Below are 10,591 nucleotides of genomic sequence, written 5' to 3'. Positions count from 1 at the left end.
CCCCAGTCACAGCCCCCACCAGCCCAGCCTGCTGCTGCCGAGCTCTCCTGGGCCCTAGCGGCACGTAAAGGGTTTCTCCCTCGTCCAGCGATAGGCCTGTAGCATCTGGCGTGTCCCCAAATACAGAAGGGAAACGGCTATTCAGCACTTCTGCAGCCTGATTGCTATTAACAGCTCCACCATTCCCTTTCCCCGTGGACCCGCACTACCGCTGGGCAGCTGCAGCTTTTTATCAACTCAATATTTAAAATATAAGTTGTCGTCCACCTTTCCAGCAGGGATGGTTCCCCCTCCCCATGTTCTCCATCGGCTCCCTATCTGTCATCATTGGTTTCCACCTGGGGCTCTCCCACCCCTGCTCTGCACCCTGGGAAATGTCATCAATGTCCTCGGAAAAGTCATGGAATGGCCCATGGAGACCTGCTCAGTGTCTGCCAGGGCCTGGGGGTGAGCTGGCTCTGCCCCATCCCAGGTACCAAGGGTTTCCCTAGGACATGGGCACCCAGTGCTACAGGACCACCTTCCGTGACCCCATCCTGGCTCACACACGCTGGCACCAGGGTGCTGTGCCACAGGAGCACCATGCAGGACAGGATCACCCCTGGCACCCTTGCCTGCTGTCCACCATGCACCCCTGTTCCACTGCCCTCCCACTGCCACTGTGGTCCCCAGGGACCAGCTGTCCCCCAGGACCTGTGTGCCCCGGCAGCACTGTCACAGTGTGGTGACTTGCACCCCAAGCAAGAGGCCATGGGGCTCGGCAGAAGGGCAGCTGGTTTGGGGATCCCAAGATTTGCAGCAGGAGTGACAATACCAGTGACAGGGCCAGATCCTGCCACGGGCCCAGATCCTACCACACCAAAGAGGATTCAAAACCCAACTGGAAAATGGCAGGACGGGGCTCAGCCTGCCTGCCCTGACGCCACAGAGATGAGCTTCGAGTCTCCCTGCAGGGCACTTACTTCTCCCGGAGCCACCCGAGAGGGGACTGTGAGCCCTGCAGGCCACCGGCCTTGGGGGAGCAGGATGGGGAGCAGGGCCTTGGCTCACACGCAGGGAGGCTTCTCCTGCTGCTTCTTGCTGACCGGCTGTTTTATATCAAGGCGGGAGGGGGGATTTGCTGTTCTAGATGGTATTTTAATGGGCAGGCAGGCAGCTGGAGCCTGGGAGAAGCCTGCTTTACATTGTTTGGGGTTGTAACAAATAAATTCAATTAAAGGCAAATGGCTCCGCGCAGCCCCCACCCTGCGCAGTGTCTCTGTGGCGCTGGTGGCTGCGGAGCCGCGGGTGCGAGCCGGGAGCCCCCACGGCGGCTGCCCGGGGCTCTGCCCGCCCTCGCCCCTCGGCCCCGCCGCAGGGAGACGCCGGGGCGAGCTGGCACGATGCGGTGGGAGCTGGGAAGGGCAGGGCACCGCACCCACGGAGTACCCACAGAGAGGATGGAGTGTCCGGGGAGTCCACCCTGTCCCCACACTGCGGGTCCCACCCCGTTGAGCAAAGGGGATGTGAAAATCCCCGTGGCAGGAGCCCCGCCACAGCGAGCGCTCCTCAGGAAGGGCAGCCCGGGACAACAGCCGCGGCGGGCAGCAGCATCCTCCGGGCAGGCAGAGACCGGGCAGAGGCTGGGGCGTGGAACTGAGCTTTGCATGGCCACCATGCAGCCCCAGAGCCCCACGGCCGGGGGGAGAAGCAGAGGGGACTTGGCAGGGACATGCCAGAGCCTCAGCACGCTGTAAACAGCCGCCGCCGCAGCAGCAACTCCTCTGCCGGGAGCCAGCGCCGGGCGTTAGTTAGCTGGAAACCAGATGGTGCTCTCCCAACCACCGGCACAGCCCGCTGGCCACGGCCCGGAGCCAGGCACAGGCTCTCAGGGACCCCAGGGCTGCACAGCACCCAGCACTGGGACCCCGTCGAGGTGGACAGAGAGCCGGGGGCGCAGGGAAGGCCCCGCAGATGGACAGGGAGTGTCAGCGTGTCCCCGGCACCACTGCTTCCTCAGCCAGTACCGTGTGTGTCCCAAGGCATGATGTGTCGCAAGGGATGGAGAAGGGAGGCAGAATCCAGCAGAGGGGATTGGAGATAGGGTGTTAACATCCCTCAAAATGGCCATGCATCTCTGGGTGCCACACTGTGCCTCAGTTTCCCTGTGCCTCCCAAACAGGGAACAACCAACAGCTGGTCCACAGGTTAGAGTCCACCTCATCCCCCCAGATAAGGATAAGATAGGGAAGAGATAAAGCCCCATTTCCGAGGCCGGGGAAAGCCTGAGCAGTCCCTGGCACATCACACCTGGAGTAACTCTCCATGGGAAATACAACGTGGAATACAGAGAGCAAGCCCCCATCCCAGCACCACCAGCAGGACCTGGGGCTCCAAGCTCTTCCCCACTCCCCAGCGATCTTGGGAGCAGGTGCACTGAGGGGGCATATCCCATCCCAGCCCTGGGATTTTAGGGGGGTCTGCAGCAAGAAGACAAACAGCCGGGGCTGGGGAGGGGCTGGGGGGAAGGACAGCATCCCTGGTAGCCGTGGCGGGGGTCCTGTGGTGTTTACAGAGCTTAAAACCCGCCTAAGCCCCGCAAGGCCACGGCGCACAATAGTGTGTGGACGTGGTGACACCGGCCGTCCCCACACCACCTTGGAAGACAGAGAGCCCTGCCACCCACCGCCAGCACCGGGATTAATTATGATAATGTAGTTCTTTCCCCCTTTGTCACCCTAATGAATGGGCCCCTTTAGGATTTTAAGGCCTTTGTTTGGTGCCTCTTTACTGCGGTATTGTAGGATGGGGACTAGCAGGTGGCAGGTCCCCAAACAGCCCCTTTTGTCTCCTTTGGGGGCTGTTTTGTGGTGGGGTTGGGGAGGGGGATGCGAGGATGCAGGAGCGGGGGTGTGCTGCAAGGGAGCTCCTGGATGGACCCGTAGCATCCGTGCCATCACTGTGGGGCCAGGGCACCCCACGCTGTGCATCGTGGCGTTGGGGATCACCGGCCCCGGCCGAGCCCCAAGCCACCCGTGCCCTGGCCTGCTCGGTGGGCAGATGCGGGGAGCCACTGTCTGAGCCCCTGCCTTGATCTTTTACTGCCTGGGCAAATCAATTACCCAGCAGAAAAGTCTCTAAATCCCACCATAAAACCCGTTTAGCAGCCGCGGTGGCGCTCGCCAGGCCCTGGGCAAACCTCGCCCTGTGCCGGCACGGAGCTGGAGCGATTTTCCGCAGGGACAGTGGGTAACTGCTGCCGGGGAAGGTCGGGCTGCAGGCGCAGCTGCACAACATCTCCCCACTCCCAGGAGGCAGATGAGGGCTCCCCAGGAGTCCTGGCTGTGCTCGGACCCTTCCGAGCCCTCCACAGCTCCATGCCCTTCTGCACCAGTCTGTGCCCCTCCACATCCCCTGAGCGCGAGAGCAGCTGGGGATGTGACAGCACCGGGCATGGCACTGGGGACCAGGGACAGACAGCTGAGGTGGCACAGAGACACAGGGAGCCAGGACAAGGCAGGGCACGGAGACACTCGAAAGGCAATGCCCTGTGCCAGGGTGGATCCATGGACTTTGCGTCAGGGCCATTGGCTTTGCTCAGGGTGCCACCACAGTTGTGATGATGGAGCCTTGCTTCCTCCTATGCAGACGCATCTTTAATACCAATGCCAGCACAGGGATGACACCAGTACAGGGTTGAGGGGCCCGGGGATGGTTAAGGTCCCCCTGATTGCAGGATGGGCTGGGTGATTCCTTCAGGATGCCCATGAGAACTGGAGACGCTGCATGGTTCTGCCTGGGGGCATCGTCAGGTGCCGGGCATTGGGAATCCCGCTGCTGTGCTGAACCTTCCAGCACAGGGGACCCCGGCTGCCACGTCCCCCTGGGCAGAGGGGCTCCATGAGGAGGGGGGAGATCTTGGCCAGGCACTGCCGGGGGCTGCAAACTGGTGAGCAGCGGGGTGGTAAAACGGTGACAAGTAATTGGTGTCCCGGCCAGTCCTTTCATGCCGACGCCGTTTTATGGGTGAGGAAATTGCTTGTGAGTCAGGAACACAGGAGACAAATTTAGGAAGTGCTCTCTGAATGTGCCGGGGTCAGGCGCCGAGGCCGAGTGCTTGAAACCTGGGTGGCCTCGCCGCTCGCCCCGCGTTCCCCCCCTCGGCTCCTCGGCATGGGAAAGCAGACCTTTTATCTTATCACTGCTCTTCCGCCGCCCCGGCCTCCCCCGCACGGCCCCCTCCCGGCACAGCCGCTCGCGCAGCAGACACAATGCGCGGTGGCGGCCAAACGCGCACCCGTGACCCGCCGGGAGCGCCTGGCACAGGGGGCTGCTCCCATCCGCCTGCCAGAGGGCTCGGGATCCTTTGCACCGCTCCGCATTCCCTCGTCCAACGGCACCTTGCTGGCCAGAGGGCTGCCACAAGGCGCCGTGGGATGAGGGGACACGGCATCCTACCCCTTCTCGGGAGCGAGCCCGGGCACAAGCTGCTGTGGCCCCAGGGATGCGGTGATGGGGAAACGCTGGTGCAAAGGTCTCCATATGCCACGGGGTGGCTGGTCCTCATCCTGCTGGCAAAGGTGATGGAGCAGGCAGAAGGCAGACCCCCCGTGCCGCACCCTATGCCAGCCTTCCCCGCGTTCCCCCACGGGCTGGGAAGTTGGTAGTCCCTTTTCCTCCCTTTTAACTGGGAGGAAAGGCCTCAGCTGCATTAAGGTGCACCCGAATGCAGCTGCCGGCTACCTTGAGCGCGCAGCCCCCATCCCCGGCCGAGGCCGAGCCGCCGCATCGGGCGGTTTGGATGTATTTTTCTTGATCGCTGGCCAAGCACTCTCTCCTGCAAAGCAGCATGTTTCTCATTTTCTGTAGGTTTAACTCCAAATTAATTTGTAAGTGATCTAGGTTTCTTGTTCCCCGAAAGATACCTAATAGCGGGGGGAGAGCTCCTGCCAACCGAAACGTCTCAGCGGGTAAAGGAAAAGCAGGAAAAAGAATCCCAGGAACTGTGACCCCTGGTGGGTATTTAACAAGGTGTCAGGGCAAGGGATTTTCGGAGCCAACTAAGTGGATGTGACACCGGCCCCGTGGGTCGGGAAGGGGTGTGGGGATGCTCCCGCCGCGGCAGAGTTTGCTGCTGCCAGGTCTCATCCTGATCCAACCCCTCCTTGGGGGGAGCAGGAGCAGGGAGGATGCTCGGCACTCCATTGCTTGCGCTGGCGGGTGCTGCGAGCCCCGAGGGGCGAGAAAAGCTCGGGGAACAGGAGACGTTTGGGGTCGGGGCGAGCCGTCCCCAGCCCGAGCCGGCGGAGGTGCCCTCGCCGGGGGACCGAGGGAGCGTGGTCACACTGGACAAGGGCCGCGGAAGCGCCGGCGCCTGCAGGGAGGCAGGGGAGGCCCCACAGGGTGGTGGTCCCCTGGGGCCGGTGGGTGGTGGGAGGGGGCCAGCGAGCCCGCCGGGCGCCCCTGCCGCATGGGAAGCGGGCACGGTTTAATTGGGCGGGCGGCCGCTCGGCGGGGCCGGCTGCTGGCAGGCGGACACAAGCTCTTTTGTCTCCGCTCTCGCTCCCGGCACCGGCTGGGGCTGGCAGGGCCCGGAGCGGTGCAGCCACTGAGAGCCGAGCTCGCCACCGGGGCAAGCAGCCAAACCCACCCCGGCTCCTCGGGCTGTCACAGGCCCTCGCTGCACGCGAGGAAGTGTCCAGGTGGCCAGCGAGGCTTCCTGGCTGATGAGGGGTTCGGAAATGTGCGGCAATCCCCGGAAAAGGGCCCTGCAGTTCTCCCCGTGCCCCCTTATTGCCGGGAACAGGCGACACCCCTGCCCTCCCTGCTGACTGCGCCCCTGAGCTTTGTGGCTGGGGATGCTGGGGCAACAGGCGTGTGAAAACACCCTGGCTCTTGCTCTCCAAGGTGGGATCTACAAGAGGATGCTAAGGAGGGATCTATAGCGAGAGCAGCCGCTGCTTTTGGATCCTGTCTCCTCTTGCATCCCCCCTGTCCCTCAGCTCCACTCAGATCCTTTCTGTGGAGTGGGGTCACCATCCAGGGGCTGTGCCTCTCATCCCTTCCCCTGCACCCCACTGGCACAGTGGCTCTCCAGCCCCACAGGCAACATCCATGAGGATGGATGATGACAGGGCTGAGGAATAAGGGCAGACCCCCACCATGCGCACACTGCCTGGCCTCCCAGGGCCATTCCCAGCAGCCTCCTTTCCCAGAAGTCTATTGCTACGGGAAGAATAGGGGCTATGAAGACTGGAAAGGACACCATGGTGAGAGCATTGAAGAGTGATCCCCAGATGATGGGGTGGACGATCTGGCCACCATCCAGAGCAGACTGGACTCCTCACAGAGTAGTCCCAGCCCCTTGCACGGAGGGAGCATGGCTGGGGCGGCGGGTGCGTCACAGCCAGCTGTGGATCAGCAGTGGCTGCAAGCAGAGCGCAGCCAAATCCCTTCTTCCCGGCATCCGGCACCAACCACCCCCTTTGCAGAAAGGCCTAAGCAGGGGAAGATGCTGCTGTTGCTCAATGACCCTGTGAGGGCCTGGATCCTTCCTGGCGCCGCTGGAAATGGCTGGGTGACACGGCTGACTTGCCAACCCAAGGAGCAGGCACCATCATCACCATGGTGAGCAACGTCTCAAGGATGGCACAGACTGGCCCGGTTTGCCTCCCCAAGTCTCTCAATCCATCACCAGGGGATTCATGGCTTTCCTTGTCTGGGAACACAGCTGGATGCTCTGGGGAACCCAGGTGCTGGGGTGGAGATCAGAGGGAAGAGGCTGTGACGCCATTACCCACTGACCATCACACCCATCACCGCTGCCAGTGCAGCCACTTGGTTGCTCCTCACCATCCCCTCCAACTCTCCCAGCGCCAGCAGGCGGCTGCACCCTGGCCCCAGGCGCAGGTGTTCGCACTGGAGACCACAGTCCTGGGGAACAGCGCTGCCTTCCCTGCCTGGGGCAACCCGCATCCTGCCACAGGGTTAAACTCCCCAGGGAAAGGAGGGAGGAAGATAGGAAAAACAATCACAAGAATTTGTTTCATGCTGCCTGGATCCCTCCCCGCACGCAGCAGTGTTTTTGGACGGCCGATTTATAATCAGCAGTGTGGAATGTTGTAAATTAAATATTTTTAAACAACTTTGCTCTCTCTCTGGTTAAACATTTCAGAGATCGCTCTTTCTTGTCTGTCTCTTGCTGGGTGGTCCCTCCATTCGCCCGTACATCTTCCTCAAACACAATTAACCATTTAGATGTTGCACAAAGGAATAGCTTATGCATACAACACCAGTCGCTTGCTGCTCCGACACTGGGGGAGGGAGGCAAATAAGAAGGCAGCTTCTTTTATTTTCTACTAAAAACAAAAACAAGAAAATCCCTTTTTCCTTCCCAAACTATCCCATTTTTCCTTGAATTGTAAAGGCACTGATCCAAGCTCATCAGCTGTCTTGGTCCTCAGTCCAACAATCCCCTTGCCGTCCCCCATCCCCTGAAATTCAACATTAGCATTTTAAAAGCCTAAAACATACAAGTTTATTTAGACTCAAACTCTCCCAAGCTCTTGCTTTCCATATTTATATACACACGTATTTTAACGTATATAAAATGTCTGTCTATAGGACCTGGAAGGAAGTTCCCGTCTGCCGGCCCGTCTGGGAGGCACAGGCGCGGCTGTGGACCTTGGCTCCTGGGAGATGGAGTGAAAACCGACAGGATCCAGAAATCAGCCTCCTGGCCGAGAGGGAGTGAGCCTCGGTGGGCAGGCTGCTGCAGAGGTGCTGGGGCAGGGGGTGGCGGGTGCTGGGTGCTGGTGAGGGAATCTCCACATCCCCAAATTAACTCTGCAGGTGGGCAGTGAGAAGGGCCCCGTGCTCTGTGCTCCCCCATGGCTCTGGGACGGGCCAGGTCGGGGCACAGTGGGCAGCCTGCAATGCCAAAGGGCCCAGCCCCAACTGCCCGCTGCAATAATCAATCCTTTAAAACAGATAACCAGAGGCCACAGGAGTGGCTGTGTGTGACGGGAGGGCGGCACTGCGGTGTCCTGGGGCTGGATTACACCACACACTGTGCAACATGCGTCTGTCACACCACTGCTGCCGGCACAGGCGGCTCCTGTGTGAGCCCCACGTGGGGCTTGATCTCACTCTGCCTTGGGCAGGGACCGCAGCAGCCACTACTGGCCCTCACTGGGGACTTGGGCCAGTGTGAAGGCAGTAAGGCATCTCTGGAAAACAATGGTGTTCCCCAGACCTGTGGGGTTTTGTTAGGAGAATTCTCATCTCTGGACCAGTGAAGTGCAAAGGGTGGCCAGGGGCATGGTGAAAAGCACTCTTCCCAGGCAGCCAGAGGAAGGACAGTGGGGTGCAGAAATCAGCAAGGAAGTCAGCAGGAGCATGGCTCTGCACAAACAACGTTGGAGACTGATGGCAGTAAAAGATTGTCAAGTCCTTGTGATCCCAACCTTGAGAGGTTCAAGAGAATCCTATTGCTAGGGCTGCACACACAGTGTCACCTGGATAGGTGACCAGGGGAGCCAGACCTCTGTACTGATACCATATGACTGCTCAGGCTCTGCTCTCCCCTTCCTACCCACAAGCCAAAAAATTGTCCCAAAAGCAAGATCAGAGTTAGGTGCAAAGTTTTTGTGATCATCTGAACACCACAGGGGTGGGAAGCCCACCATCCCTGCGAATGGCTGTCTGTTTGTCTTCACCTCATGTGGCTCTCTTCTAGGGCTGCCAGGAAGATGGGAGCCATCTGCTTTGGTTTGACTGCAGAAGGGATCAGATGAGCTGCTGCTTCTTGAGAGATCCCAACAGCCACCTACAAAAGCAAACATGAACTGCTGAGGGAGGTGAGCCACGGCTCTGGGTGTCTGCAATTGCCCAACAAATGCTCTTCCCAAATTTGTGTCTTACAAATGGGCTTGGCTGCAAAAATCTTGGCAAGCACCTGGCTGCAGAGCTGCTGCCGGTTGCACTCAGCTCTCACAGGAGCCAGAGCTTCAGGTGCCCCTGCCATGGTGTGCCAGAGGGGCAGGACCCACAGGAAGAAGCGTGGCCAGGTATACACACACATCAACCCTGCTGCCCTGCTGACAGGAAAAGCCTTTTGGGAGCAGCTAGCAAGACACCACTTCAGGAAAACCACAAGCCAGAGGTCCTGCTGGCCATCAAGGCAAACCTCTGCTTTATCCCATGCAGATCCAGCACGTGACAAGCCACTGCAGGAACCTTTTCACAGCAATCCTGGTGTTACATCTGCCAAAGAAGTGTTCAGGACAAGTCTGTCCAGAAAGAGCCAGTAACACCGTGATGGGCACAAGCTGTAATGCTCAGCTGCCTGGGTGTGACAGAGCAGCTTATTTGTTTCTGAGAGGTGCCCCATTCCTCAAAGTTGGTGAGCAGCCTCTAACAGTTAACCCTTCCAGAATGCCTCTGTGACCTGGGAACAACAGTCACATCCAAAACTACCTGGGAACAGAAGCTGATGTCCTCAGTCGCCTCCTCAGTTTTCTCAATGACTCTAACATCACTCTGTTTGTGAAGCTGCCTGACCCAACCCATCACATGCTCACCTGATGATGACAGCGGCATGGAGGCCAGGTGAGATGAGGAAGGGTTAACCTCCCAGTGCCTGTCTTGGGATTCCTGAAGGCCCTATTATCCTGAACTATTTTTCATAATTACTGCCACACACGTAGACTACATCAAGAGTGAATCTTCACTTTGATAATTTGTGCTGTGAAATCTCACTTTGGGATCTACTTTTATCTCACACCAAACACCTGCAGGTCGTAAAAGGCAAAAAGGAAAAGAAAATGCCTCAAATCCTAGCCAGGTTTTCAAGTGTCAGAGAACACTAAATTAATGCTAAATTCTAACTGACACAGTAAAGAGCCCCCCCACCCTCTTCTTAAATTAGCTAAACAAAAGGACTGAGACTTTAACATATAATTAAGGCACAAGGAGGTAAAGCTGTAGCAGCTAAACAAGGCAATGCAGACTTTTCAGAAGTTAAGATGTATCCTAAAAACAGAGGGGGAGAAGGCTTTGTGTTTCAGCAAAAGGACTGTGAGTCAAAGTCCCTGCAAACCTCTCAAGGCTTTGCCAGCCTTCTGGTAAAATGCAAAGCCAGGTAATTACACTCCACTCTGCTTCTGTTTCTACACACCCAAAATGGAGCCTCTCTCCCTTGCCGCACACAGAGACAAGAACTCTCTTTAATTAACCTCTGTAAACCCTCTGCGATCCTTGGATGAAAAAGGCTTCGTACCTTAGGAACATGTTTGCGCACATACACGAGACAAAACCTCCAGCACAAAGCTGGAGCTGAACTGCAGTGCATTTCTTCTCCGCAGCTTGTCACAGCCCTTGAAGCTCATCCTTACCCATAGTTTCCATTCCAATCTGGTCCTTTAGAAGAAGGATTTTGTTTATGAAACTCAGGGAATGTCTGGATTATAATCTCTCTCCTGTCAAATTAACTAGGAAATGGTAACTCTCCTCGGGGTCACAGATGCCCATGAAGCACACATTTAACATTTATCACTTCAGTTAATGAAATACCATCCCTGCCAGTTGCTGTAGGCACCTCTGGATGTCAAAC

This window comes from Motacilla alba, chromosome 8, assembly GCF_015832195.1.
Source record: "Motacilla alba alba isolate MOTALB_02 chromosome 8, Motacilla_alba_V1.0_pri, whole genome shotgun sequence".
NCBI lineage: Eukaryota > Metazoa > Chordata > Aves > Passeriformes > Motacillidae > Motacilla > Motacilla alba.
The sequence above is the reverse complement of the archived record's forward strand: the minus strand, read 5'-3'. Positions refer to the sequence as shown.